This window comes from Notolepis coatsorum, assembly GCF_963971535.1.
Source record: "Notolepis coatsorum genome assembly, chromosome: 16".
Classification (NCBI taxonomy): Eukaryota; Metazoa; Chordata; class Actinopteri; order Aulopiformes; family Paralepididae; genus Notolepis; species Notolepis coatsorum.
This window is the reverse complement of record NC_140180.1, coordinates 34,933,742-34,946,191: the sequence shown is the minus strand read 5'-3', so window position 1 is coordinate 34,946,191 and position 12,450 is coordinate 34,933,742.

The following is a 12,450-nucleotide window of genomic DNA, read 5'->3' as shown; positions in this document are numbered from 1 at the left end:
AACTGTCCTTGCTAGCTGAAGGGGCAGTCCTAGCAGTGGGAGAAAAACTGACAATGCTAGCTGAAGGGGCAGTCCTAGCAGTGGGAGAAAAACTGACATTGCTAGCTGAAGGGGCAGTCCTAGCAGTGGGAGAAAACTGACCTTGCTAGCTGAAAGGGCAGTCCTAGCAGTGGGAGAAAAACTGACCTTGCTAGCTGAAAGGGCAATCCTAGCAGTGGGAAAAAACTGACATTGCTAGCTGAAAGGGCAGTCCTAGCAGTGGGAGAAAACTGACCTTGCTAGCTGAAGGGGCAGTCCTAGCAGTGGGGCAAACTGACCTTGCTAGCTGAAGCGGCAGTCCTAGCAGAGGGAGAAAACTGACCTTGCTAGCTGAAAGGGCAGTCCTAGCAGTGGGAAAACTGACCTTGCTAGCTGAAAGGGCAGTCCTAGCAGTGGGAAAAACTAACCTTGCTAGCTGAAAGGGCAGTCCTAGCAGTGGGAAAAAAACTGACCTTGCTAGCTGAAAGGGCAGTCCTAGCAGTGGGAAAAAACTGACCTTGCTAGCTGAAAGGGCAGTCCTAGCAGTGGGAAAAACTGACCTTGCTAGCTGAAAGGGCAGTCCTAGCAGTGGGAAAAAACTGACCTTGCTAGCTGAAAGGGCAGTCCTAGCAGTGGGAAAAACTGACCTTGCTAGCTGAAAGGGCAGTCCTAGCAGTGGGAAGGCTACACAAAAAGTGGAGGCCATGCAGAGGGACCGGGTTAGCTGCCTGGGCATGGCTAGCTACAGGGCCTATGCCAGTTGCAAGGGCTGCATTAACATAGAGGCTGTGCTAACAGCCGGGGCTAAGCTAGCCGACTGGGGCCATGCAGAGGGACTGGGTTAGCTGCCAGGGCATGGCTAGCTACAGGGCCTATGCCAGCAGCAAGGGCTGCATTAACATAGAGGCTGTGCTAGCAGCCGGGGCTAAGCTAGCAGACAGGGGCCCTGCTGAGGGACTGGGTTAGCTGCCTGGGCATGGCTAGCTACAGGGCCTATGCCAGCAGCAAGGGCTGCATTAACATAGAGGCTGTGCTAGCAGCCGGGGCAAAGCTAGCAGACAGGGGCCATGCTGGTAGTAGAGGCCTAACAAGCTGCAGGGGAGCCAACAGGGCTAACAGGGGAGCTAACAGGGCTAACAGGGGAGCAAACAGGGCAACTAGAGGGAACAAGAAAAAAAAAAAGGCAAACTCAACATACACCGTCTGTGCTGGCTGGGGTCGTCGATCTGGTCGGGTCGTACTGTTATGGTTTGTGACCGACCCCAATCGCACAACACAAGACAGGTATGAGAGTAAGCCAAGAACTGGGCATTTATTGAAAACACACAGAAAACGGCGCTGTCCCTTTAAGGGAGAAAACAAATTACAGGATAACAAGAATAGGAAAGGTACAGTGCCTTTAAGAGGCGAGCTGGCTAAGGGGAAGGCTAAGGGAACAAGGCAGGAAACGGGGAGGACTAGGAGGACTGGACAGGGAGGACTAAGAGGACTAGAGAGGGGAAACAGGGACAGAGGCCCGCGGAGGCGGGCTGGGGACAGGGAGGACTAGGAGGACATGAGAGGGGAAAAAGGGACAGAGGCCCGCGGAGGCGGGCTGGGGACAGGGAGGACTAGGAGGACATGAGAGGGGAAAAAGGGACAGAGGCCCGCGGAGGCGGGCTGGGGAGAGGGAGGACTGGAAGGACTAGACAGGGAGGACTAGGAGGACTAGAGAAAAACAGGGTAAGGCCTTGGAACAGGGCGAGGGCTGGAGCTGCATACTGGGACAGAGAAAACAGGGTAAGGCCTTGGAACACAAGCATTAATGAATGTTGCTGCTCTGCAGCTTCTCCCGGGATGGTAGTCTGGGGAAGCAGTTGATGACGTCAGAGCCGCTCTGCAGACTTCTCTCGGCAGAATCTCCGAGGTGGTAGCGGGACCGAGAGGGAGAGAGGGAGCGAGTTAGCACAGAGTGCAGTTGGAACAGAGCAGGTGACAGGAGAGGTGACTTGTACCCAAAAACAGAGTAATCCAGGTGACTGAATCTTCGGTGTATTTACACACTGTGAGTAACGTCCCAAACACAATTCCACGTGATAGAAATCTTCGGTGCAAAATAAACACTGTGAGCGAAGTCCCAAAATACAATTCCAAGTGATAATATCTTCGGTGTGTAAACACACAGTGAGCGATGTTAAGGCCAAAATATTATCCCAATGAAACAATCCAAAAAAGCTGAACGCTGGGTGAGTGACAGTCTGATTAAAAGCAGGAAATCTTCAGTGTTATATAAACACACGAAAAACGGATAGGATCAAAGACAGTCATAAAAAAAAAAAACAGGCGCTGTGCGTAAAGAGCGTTGGAACAAAACGGAGCGAGCGCGTCGCCACGGGAAACGGGTGTCCAAGAGGAGGTCTGAGTGGTGCGCGACTGCTTGGAGTACGCGCCGGTACGGAGGGCGCATCTGGCGCGGAGGTCTGAGTGGTGCGCGACTGCTTGGAGTGCGCGCCGGTACGGAGGGCGCATCTGGCGCGGAGGTCTGAGGGGTGCGCGTCTGCTTGGAGTACGCGCCGGTACGGAGGACGCATCTGGAGTGCGTCTGAATGCGCGTCAGGAGTGAAGAGCGCGTCTGCGCGGAAGAGCGCGCCGGCTCGGAGAGACGCATCCTCCCGTAGAGTATTAGGAAGCGATGCGCGTCTGGAGTGAAGAGCGCGTCTGCTGCACGGAGGTCTGGATGCGCGTCTGGGCGTCTGCTGCGCGGAGGTCTGGATGGGCGTCAGGACGTCTGCTGCGCGGAGGTCTGAAGTGGAACACTGGGATACCTCCCGTGGAAGTTTAGAGAGCGCAGTCCAGTGTCTCCCTCAGGCAACGGCGACAGGAGGCGAAGGCTGGAGCGCATCTCACGCCGGAGATGAAAACAGCATAAACAGAACAGAGGACCTCCCGAAGGAGTCTTGGTGATAGAGAATATGATACGGAATGTTACGGCATGATAAGGGCACGACCCGACAAGGGACAGAGGGGAAGAGCGAGGTACTCAAAGCCCAAAGGGGAACTAACTAGAATAAACAACAGGTGCGCGAAGGCAATTGATACTTGAACTAAAAGTGTGTGTTCGGCACCAGACCAATCAAACACATAATGACAGGTAGTCCAAGGGTGTGGCTGCTGAAGAGAAAACAAGAGTAACGAACGCGAGGGTGGGGGCTAGTGAGGTGAGGAGAATGCAATTGATAAACAGTAGGCTTAAAGGAACAGAGCGAGTAGGCTTAAAGGAACAGAGCGAGTAGGCTTAAAGGAACAGAGCGAGTAGGTGAGCAGCGGACAAAACCTCACAGGTAGTTGTCATGAACTACAATAATAAAATTAATACAAATAAGCTCCTTAGCCACAGACCAGGCTGCAGAAACAAATGAGTGGGGGGACATAAAATGTTCTCGGGGGGGCAATGATTTTTCAACATAACAGGTTCCCTTTCATCTGTTTCAGCTGGGACAGCGGCGCTGTGGCTTGCTTGGTGCTGCCCACAGTGCTGAACTAAACAGCAGGGAGGCAACTGAAAAATCTAATTTCTCTCTCTCTTAAGAACATTCACTTATACAAAAACAGACTGCACGGATATATATCTTTGGAGGGTCTCCATTTATTCAACACTTTTGAATTCACGGACAAACTGAACTGAACTGACAAAAATAAGGTGCATAAAAAAGCAAACAAAATTCCTCCACAGGCTACTCACCCATTATTAGTAGAGCCGAGCGGCAGTTAAAACACTGTCCCTCCACTCATTCCTGAACTTTTTTGTTAAGTCCTTCTCACACCTACTGTATGTGCTGCTGAAACCAAACACCTACTGTATGTGCTGCTGAGACTAAACACCTACTGTATGTGCTGCTGAGACTAAACACCTACTGTATGTGCTGCTGAGACTAAACACCTACTGTATGTGCTGCTGAAACCAAACACCTACTGTATGTGCTGCTGAGACTAAACACCTACTGTATGTGCTGCTGAGACTAAACACCTACTGTATGTGCTGCTGAGACTAAACACCTACTGTATGTGCTGCTGAAACTAAACACCTACTGTATGTGCTGCTGAGACTAAACACCTACTGTATATGCTGCTGAAACTAAACACCTACTGTATGTGCTGCTGAAACTAAACACCTACTGTATGTGCTGCTGAAACTAAACACCTACTGTATGTGCTGCTGAGACTAAACACCTACTGTATGTGCTGCTGAAACTAAACACCTACTGTATGTGCTGCTGAGACTAAACACCTACTGTATGTGCTGCTGAGACTAAACACCTACTGTATGTGCTGCTGAAACTAACACCTACTGTATGTGCTGCTGAGACTAAACACCTACTGTATGTGCTGCTGAGACTAAACACCTACTGTATGTGCTGCTGAAACTAAACACCTACTGTATGTGCTGAAACATCCTGATTGATTGATTGAAAACTTTATTAACAGATTGCAGAATGGGTACAATACAGTACGGCTCACTACACACAATTGTTAAGGGGATGCAGACCAGAGAAAGACTTTTGTCTTGTTTACATCAGGGTCCCCCATTTTCAATTAATCATGACATTTATGACATACATACAGATATACAGTACTGTACCTGCATGGGAAGCAAAATGCAGCATCTGCCTGAATTGAGTATTCCAGCCAGTCAAATCTTCCATACCAGGAGCTGCAGAGTGCACTGCAGAATGATATTTTTTTCTCAGAGAAAAGGCGTGTAGGAAATGTCTTGCTTTATTCTGTTGTTGGGCTTCTCAGTACCAAGATCTCTTGGCGCTGTAGTAGCCTGCAATGGCCCGTAGCTGCTCCTAGCATGAATGCTAGCAGTGTTGTTGTTGACATCAGAGCCCACGCTACTAGGTGGAGTGGCACTGCTTGTAGTCGTGTTATTATTCAGATGATCAGATCAGTGACAGTGCTGCTGTGGCCCGAACTGGCACATCCTCCCGCGCTGCCTGTTTTCTCACAATTCTCCGACCCAGCTGTCGTACTTAAAAAAAAAAAAAAAAAAGTCTGATGTCCATAATTATCCATTATATTTAGCTACGCTAACTTTTCAAAGATGGCGACGCCGGTATGAGTACAGTACACACTACTCTGCCTGTGATTGGCTAGTACGTTACTTTGGCTAGGTAGTAGCAGAGCTCCGACTGGGTAGTAGGAAACTAGGAATCAGTGTAAGCCAATCACAGGCAGAGTAGGGCGGGTCATTTCGTAGTTCTTTGACTAGGGTATATCTGCAGTGCCGCAGCCCCATACCGAGTTCTTTACCAGGCTTTATCTCATGGAGGAGATAAAACTGGGAACGAGGTTAGTCATTTCGCCAGGGCGGGCACAGCTGACTCAGTGGGCGGGCCAGGCCCCCTAAAGCCCGCCCATAGCGCCGGGTCTGCTTAGCCATGAGCTACATGAAGCACAATTATATGACAACGGTAGACAAAGTAGACACTTTTATACAGCTCAAACACACCAGTGTCTTGTTTTCCTTGTAGACATACACATCATATTCTACCAGATCCTTGTATCTGGTAGACTCCTCCCCTAATCTAATTTCCAAATTCCCAACCAATAGAAAAATACCTCACAACAGTATATTCATACAGTGGCAAGTGGATACAAAACCCTGTTACACTTTCCAACATGTATTTTTTATAATTTTGTGGGTGCCAAGTTTAATCTAATCTAATTTAATCTAAATCTAATTTAAGCATTCAAATCCCAAGATAAATTACAACTCTCTCCTAAGATGTATGATGTCAGACTGTAAGCATATGTATTTAGGTGTGACACCATGCAATTTGTCGTCATCGATGTTATCTGTGGCAAGCATAATATACCATACACAGGGCCGCCTGGGAGAAATGCGAGGCCCTGTGTAAGTTTTAACCGCGAGCCCCCCCCCCCCCCCCCCCCCCCCTAAAGGTAAAAAAAATTTAATATAATAAAAAAAAAAATTAGGATGAACTTGGGAGTCCTAGTTTATCTGCCACACGTTAGCACTCGATAACGTAGCTATCGCTAGCTAGCTGTCCCTGCCTTAAGCTACTAGCCGACATAGCTATAGCCTGACTGAAGGTTCTAACACGCAACAACTTTCATCTTCAGTCCATCTGCCGAACGTCCTCTTCGTCTTGGCATAACCTAATCATACTTGGTATTGATAACAAGCTTATGGCACACAGTGTTATTTCTTCTGCTCCATGCTGCTTTTCAAAATACATCCACTCGCTCCTCTGGATAGCGCTGAATAGACCCTATACCTGGCTGTAGCCCCTCCCCTCGTGGACCCGGTTCTTCACATCTCTCTACCGACTACCAGACCGACGCCAACCAGCTCGGCTCCCCCTAGTGTTGGTCCTCCAACGATGATTTGCGCAAAAGTAATTTAATGAAACCAATAGTATATCTGCAGAGCAGCAGAGCCGCAGAGCCCGGAACACTATTCTACAAACGTGTCTATCTGCAGAGCAGCAGATCCGCGGAGCCCGGAACACTATTATACAAATGTGTCTAATGTGAAATATATAAGCATGTAAGCAAAACTAGATTTTAGGTCTGTGATGAAAAAGGGCCTCGCGGGAAGGGGGACCTCGAAAAAAAAAAATAAAAAAAAAAAATTGTGAGGCCCCCCTTCCCGCGAGGCCCTGTGCGACCGCACTGCTCGCACACCCCCTGAGGCGGCCCTGACCATACATCTCACATGTTAATTGATACGTTTCTCTGTTTCACCATCCCGTCTTTCTCTGCAGGTCTCTCTCTCTCTCTTGCTCTCTGAGCCCGCGTGGGAGTCACTTCAGGAGTTTAACAAAGGTAGTCATCAGACAGACAGAGATAACTGAAGACGAACATGCACAAAGTGCACATAACAACAAGGGTGCGCATAGGACGTTGTTGGCTGACTTGAGGAAGGCTCTCTGCTCCATTGCATTCCTGCGGTTTAATGGTATAGAGTGATGTCAAGTGAAGAGGCTTCGTTTCTTCAGGAGGACAGCGAGGTAATCTAGCTGGATGAAAGGTTCTTGTTTAAAGATCACCCTGATGGGTGGCGTGTTGTGTACCGCTGACAGCTTTCCCCCCGAAAGATTCATATTTTGTATGATGACAGGGGAATCCTGTTCCTGCACTACAACTCTGACCGCTGTGGACGTCGGAGAGATAATGAGCGTCTGGCATGGGTGTCAAAAAAAAGAATGACCTAGTTTGTGCTTTCAAAAGATAAGTGGATATATTTGTGCGCTCGTAAGACCGTGGCGTCTGAATCTTGACCTTTCACAAATGGCTGATGGTGATATCATACTCACCCCCAACCCATCCTCAGACATTTTTTTTGTTTTTTACAAGGCAGCAACCTTGGACTTTCGGATATACCCCTTGATATTATGCATCGGGAGGCTTGACATTTTGCCCACAGTCCAGTTCACCTCTGAAAAGAAAACAATACTTGAAACTGAAACTCATTCATATGGAGGTGGAAGACGTTACAACTTGGCGCTCCATTGCCAATCAAGACAACCTGGAGGGAGATTATCTTTCCTAATCACCTTAACCCATCCGTTTATGTGCCGTATAGGACCATATGTCGTGATCCATCTAATCTGTCTACATTAAATTAAATCCACCCTGGATCCTGATAATAGGCCCAGAAGATTGTGTGCAAAAATCTGCATTAATAATTCAAATAAGGTTTGTATTATTCATGAGTGGGGGGCGGGGGTGCAGGGCATGTGTGCTCCAATGCAAATACGCAGGGCAAGGAAGTCACACACCAATATGCACATTCTTGAAATCTCTGTTCTGTTCAGTGGCTCTGTGGGGGGAGAGAAAGAAAGAAAAATGCATTGCTAATGTCTGCCTTTGATAGCCAGGGCTTAGTTGGAATTGATTTGAATTGCTTTTACAGAACTTGACTTGGGTCTCAGGGTAGGGTAAAGTTGTTTTAGCATCCCCACAAAACATAAACACTCAATCACGCTCAGAAGCCCCGACTGAAATAAGTGACATTTTCCATCACAAGTGTAATCCAATAGCTTGAATTCATCAAAGAGGCAACGTGAGATAGAAGAAAAACCCCTCTAATGGCATTATTTCACTTTCAGTTTTCGCCGACTTATTATGAAAAGTCCACAGATTTAAAGTTTAAACAGTCGTGTGTCGTCCTTGGTTGGGGTTGAATATTTTAAAGCGCATCGTCACAAGAGACCGATGAAGGTGAATAGCATGGTGCCACCCAGATTTAAAAGAAAGCATTAACAAGGCACTAAAAAGAACACACGTCCTCTCAAGTTAGGCGTGACAATTTTATTCTTTATATTCTAGATAACTAAAGCCTCTGTGAAACTCCACTTGTTTTGTTTCTGTGGTCTTTCAACTCAACGGCCACACCTGCATTCAGAAATATGCAGGGAAAGAAACTTTTAATTAGGCAACTATGTACGTTTCTTTAAAACAATTTAATAATAGCAGCTCAAAGGCTTAGTGGCTGAAAGAAAATATTGGCTACATTATCTTAAATCACAAAATGAGTCTCACAAGAGGGATCAGTGGAGTACAACTTTATGGAGCTTGTGCCAAAGACAACAACCCCAGTCGTAACATGGAAGCTGACATTATAGACATGCTGCTGCTTCCACTCTTAAGCCCCTAGATTCTGGTCCAGATGTGACTTGCTCTGACATCTGTTTCTATATGAAGTCATTGTTGGAGATATCCCCCCTTCTATCACTTCATTATTGGACTGGACCTCTGGACCTTATTATACTTGCTCCAATGATTGGCTTACACTTTGGAAATCTGCTTTTAGCGTGTGTGCCCCCGACATGCGGAACATTCTGCATTGTACCTTAAAACTCAATGCATTAGTAACGATTGCTCAGTTGAAATCCTTAATGACCAACCATTTCACCCCAGTCTGCCGTTGTTTTGAATAGTTTTTCTCGATTTACTTTTCTTGTTTTCATTTTTGTATTTATTGTGTGCCATGTTTTTCTCGACATCATTGGAAATGAGAGCTTGCTCTCAAGGATTTTTTCAAGATGAAATAAAGATTGAATGAATGAATTATGATGGATCCCGTCTCATCACACAAGCAATAGCTAGTTTTTTTATATAGTACATTCAGCCAGACTGCTGTTCCTATCTGCACATGCTTTGCTTTGTACGGACACCAATTTTAACATTCATTAAATTGATTTCCATTTTTAGCTGGAACACTGTGTTGGACTGAAATGGGAAGCTCATTAAATGACATTTGAAGGTTTTCCCCACAAAGTGAAACCAGTGTCCTTGGGTGGTTCTGAAGAAACATGTCCAATACCATAACCCGTAATGAGCTTGCACATTCTGTGTCAGCCCTTCTTAACAGAAACGAGCACACCCTCTAAAAAGCACAACACAGTCCCCTCTACTCCACCCACACTTTGGCCATCAGGTTGCCTCATACTGGTCTCCTTTTTATCCGGACGACACAACAAGGGGAAAATAAAGCCATCTGTATAATAGCTAGGTACCTCGCTTTGCGCTACCTTGATTAAAACAGACCATTCTTGTCTTGGTGGTGTAATAAGAACCTTATCGACAGGCACGTGCACACATAGAGGCCAAGGGGTGCTTGAGCACCTGCCTTTTTGAGCCTCATCAAAAAAGTGCCCTTTTTGGGGGGGGAAATTAACAATATGATCGCCGGGAACGAGTTTACACGTCATTCCTAGCCATGCTCATTCTGCCGAAGACGCCGTAACTCGTCTTTGATGTCAATATTTCAAAAATCTGTCATCGAAATCATATTTCCTTTCCGGAGCCCTGAGACACACTGCAAAGCTCCACTGAACTCTCTAGCGGTTCAAGAGCGCCATCTGGTGGCCGATCGGCTGATCGCCAACCGGAAATTAACCTTTGAACTGGTAGTGCTCATCCATATGTGGTCCGGGCACTCGCTATCGTTAGAGAGACTGCGTCTTGATACAGTGAACATCGATCGGTGCAAATAACTCGAAAAAACAACATGATTTGGACTTATATACTATTATACAACCTGGAAATGGATCTGGCATTTCTACATCCCATAATAGAAAAAATTCTATTCCACGCTCATCTGCCAGCGGCGCGAGGAAGCCACGGTAAGATTCAGCATTATATTCTAACGTATTCGATATAAACTGCTATGATGAACATATGACCCACTCTGGATGAATCATCTAACGCTGCCCACGGAATTATAAACGATCCCCCGCCCATCCGGTCATCATCAGATGATACGTAGAAACTTCTAGAAGCACATCCAGTTGAAATTTTTTATCTCGCACAGATTCCTACCAAACTGTATTTGATCATCAATATAATGCATTTAGGGCTATAAATCATGTTCTGAAGAAAGCTGCAGAAAACGATAAAAACATACTTATACTTTAGACCATATTTTAGTATGAATATGTGAATGAAAAAGTTTAACGTTGCTACACCCTGAACAATACATATAGGACATTGAATGGGCCATAATAATGGCAATTTAGCAATAGAATTTAAAAAGTTATAGCCCTGCAAAGAAGGGGAACTTCTCCATAGACAAATAGAGCTGGCGAGGGATGGTAAATTATGAATTTAACCCATGGCGACTAAAGTGTTAAATAAAAAATAAAAGAAAATGATTATTATTATTTTTTTCCCCGTTACGCATATAGACTGCCCTTCCAACTGAAAAATGTCAGGATAGAATCAAAATATTAGGTAAAGAGAGAGAGATGCCCCATATTCCATTGCAGTTTGCACGGCCTCCTCAGCGTGCCTCTCCGCGGACCTATATATTTTATGCATAGCGTGGGTGGTGATGATGATGATGATTATAGAAACCGCTGTGGCGCATACAGTTGAATGCTGGTATTACACTCATTGAGGGACACGAAGAAGTCAAGTCCGATGGGATTTGGGAATCTCAAATACAAATCGGGATTGGAATAAAAAATGCATTTATATTAAACAATACAGAATATACAGCACTTCTTGGGGTCTGTAGGGTACTTATTCCCTCCCCCCTGAACATTTATGGAGATGTATGGGCCTTTTAAGTCAGTGATAAAAGTGTCTTTCAAGGATCAGTGAGCTCCTGCACTGATTATTATAGTTCAATATTCAATATTTGATCACCAAAACCCCCCAAAACGCATAAAAAGGGGGCCCCCCCCCCGAAAAGGGCCCTTAAAAATCGGGCTTGCTCGGTTAAAACACACACAGGTATAGTGCCCTTTTCAGCCTTTGAGCACCTGCCCCTCTAAAGTCCTGTGCACGTCCCTGCTTATCGACAAGTACTGACACCAAGTCAAGGGGTTTTGTCTGGGCTCAGAATCACTCTCCTCAGGTCATCACAGTTATGGAACCACAATCAGCTGTGATTGTGCTCCTCCGAAACAACAATTGTCATATGTTATTTGTCTTTCCCCCCCCTTCTATATTTCAGCATTCACTATAAGGGATTCAGAAATGAGAAACTTCAGGAAACTGTTTTCTTTTGTCATCCTTCAAAGCTTTGATTGAATTCATCAAGAAGTGGCTTCCTTTTTCTTTTTTTACATATTTTTTTATTTGATGCCACGGTCTCATGAGAAATCTATCCATCAGCCCAAGTTATGAGTGCCAATTCAAGAGATGGATAGATAAATAAAAAAATAAAAGAAGGGTGAGTGAAATATTGAAGGGATTGAGCAGCAGCCCCTGCTCAGCTTTGTGAACCGCTGTCCGCTGTGCGAGGTGTGAGCAACAGGGGGGTGTTATGTGGGGAGAGAGAGAGAGGAAGTGAGGTGTGAGCTCACTCCTCGCTCCTCTGGGAGATCGTCAGGAGACAATCCAGGTGGAAAAACACTTCAAAGCTCATCCTTTATGCCTCTCCTCCGACCCCGCAGTCTGATGTCTGAGGGATGCCATCTTGGTTTGCCGCTCGTATTACCTTGTGTCTTGTGACTATCTGTGGTTGCGGTCATTACATTTTACAACGCAATTTACAATAAATATATCTGCCAAAATAGAACACTTTAAACTTGCTGATATGCATATTGTTGATGCTGTGCCACTGTTAGCAACCGTGACACAATCAAAGCAGTGGATCTAACCACACAGGAATACACTGCAGCTCTAATGGGAGCTTTTTATGAAGCTACTGTACTTATGAAGCTACAACAAGCACCCTGGAAATGGAGAAGGAATGGCACCCGGTTCCTAAAAACTAACTCTAAGGAAAAATGTATATGTACAAAACAAATAATATTAGAAACATGTATATTGCTCATAATCTATTATATTTGTTAGGTCACGCTAGCTGGTGGGCTCAAATGCACAACACGGGAGGCAGAATACTGTCTAACCCCGTAGGGCATTTATTCCTGCGTAGAGGGGTGAAAAAACAAGTGCGGTGTGTCTGGGTGT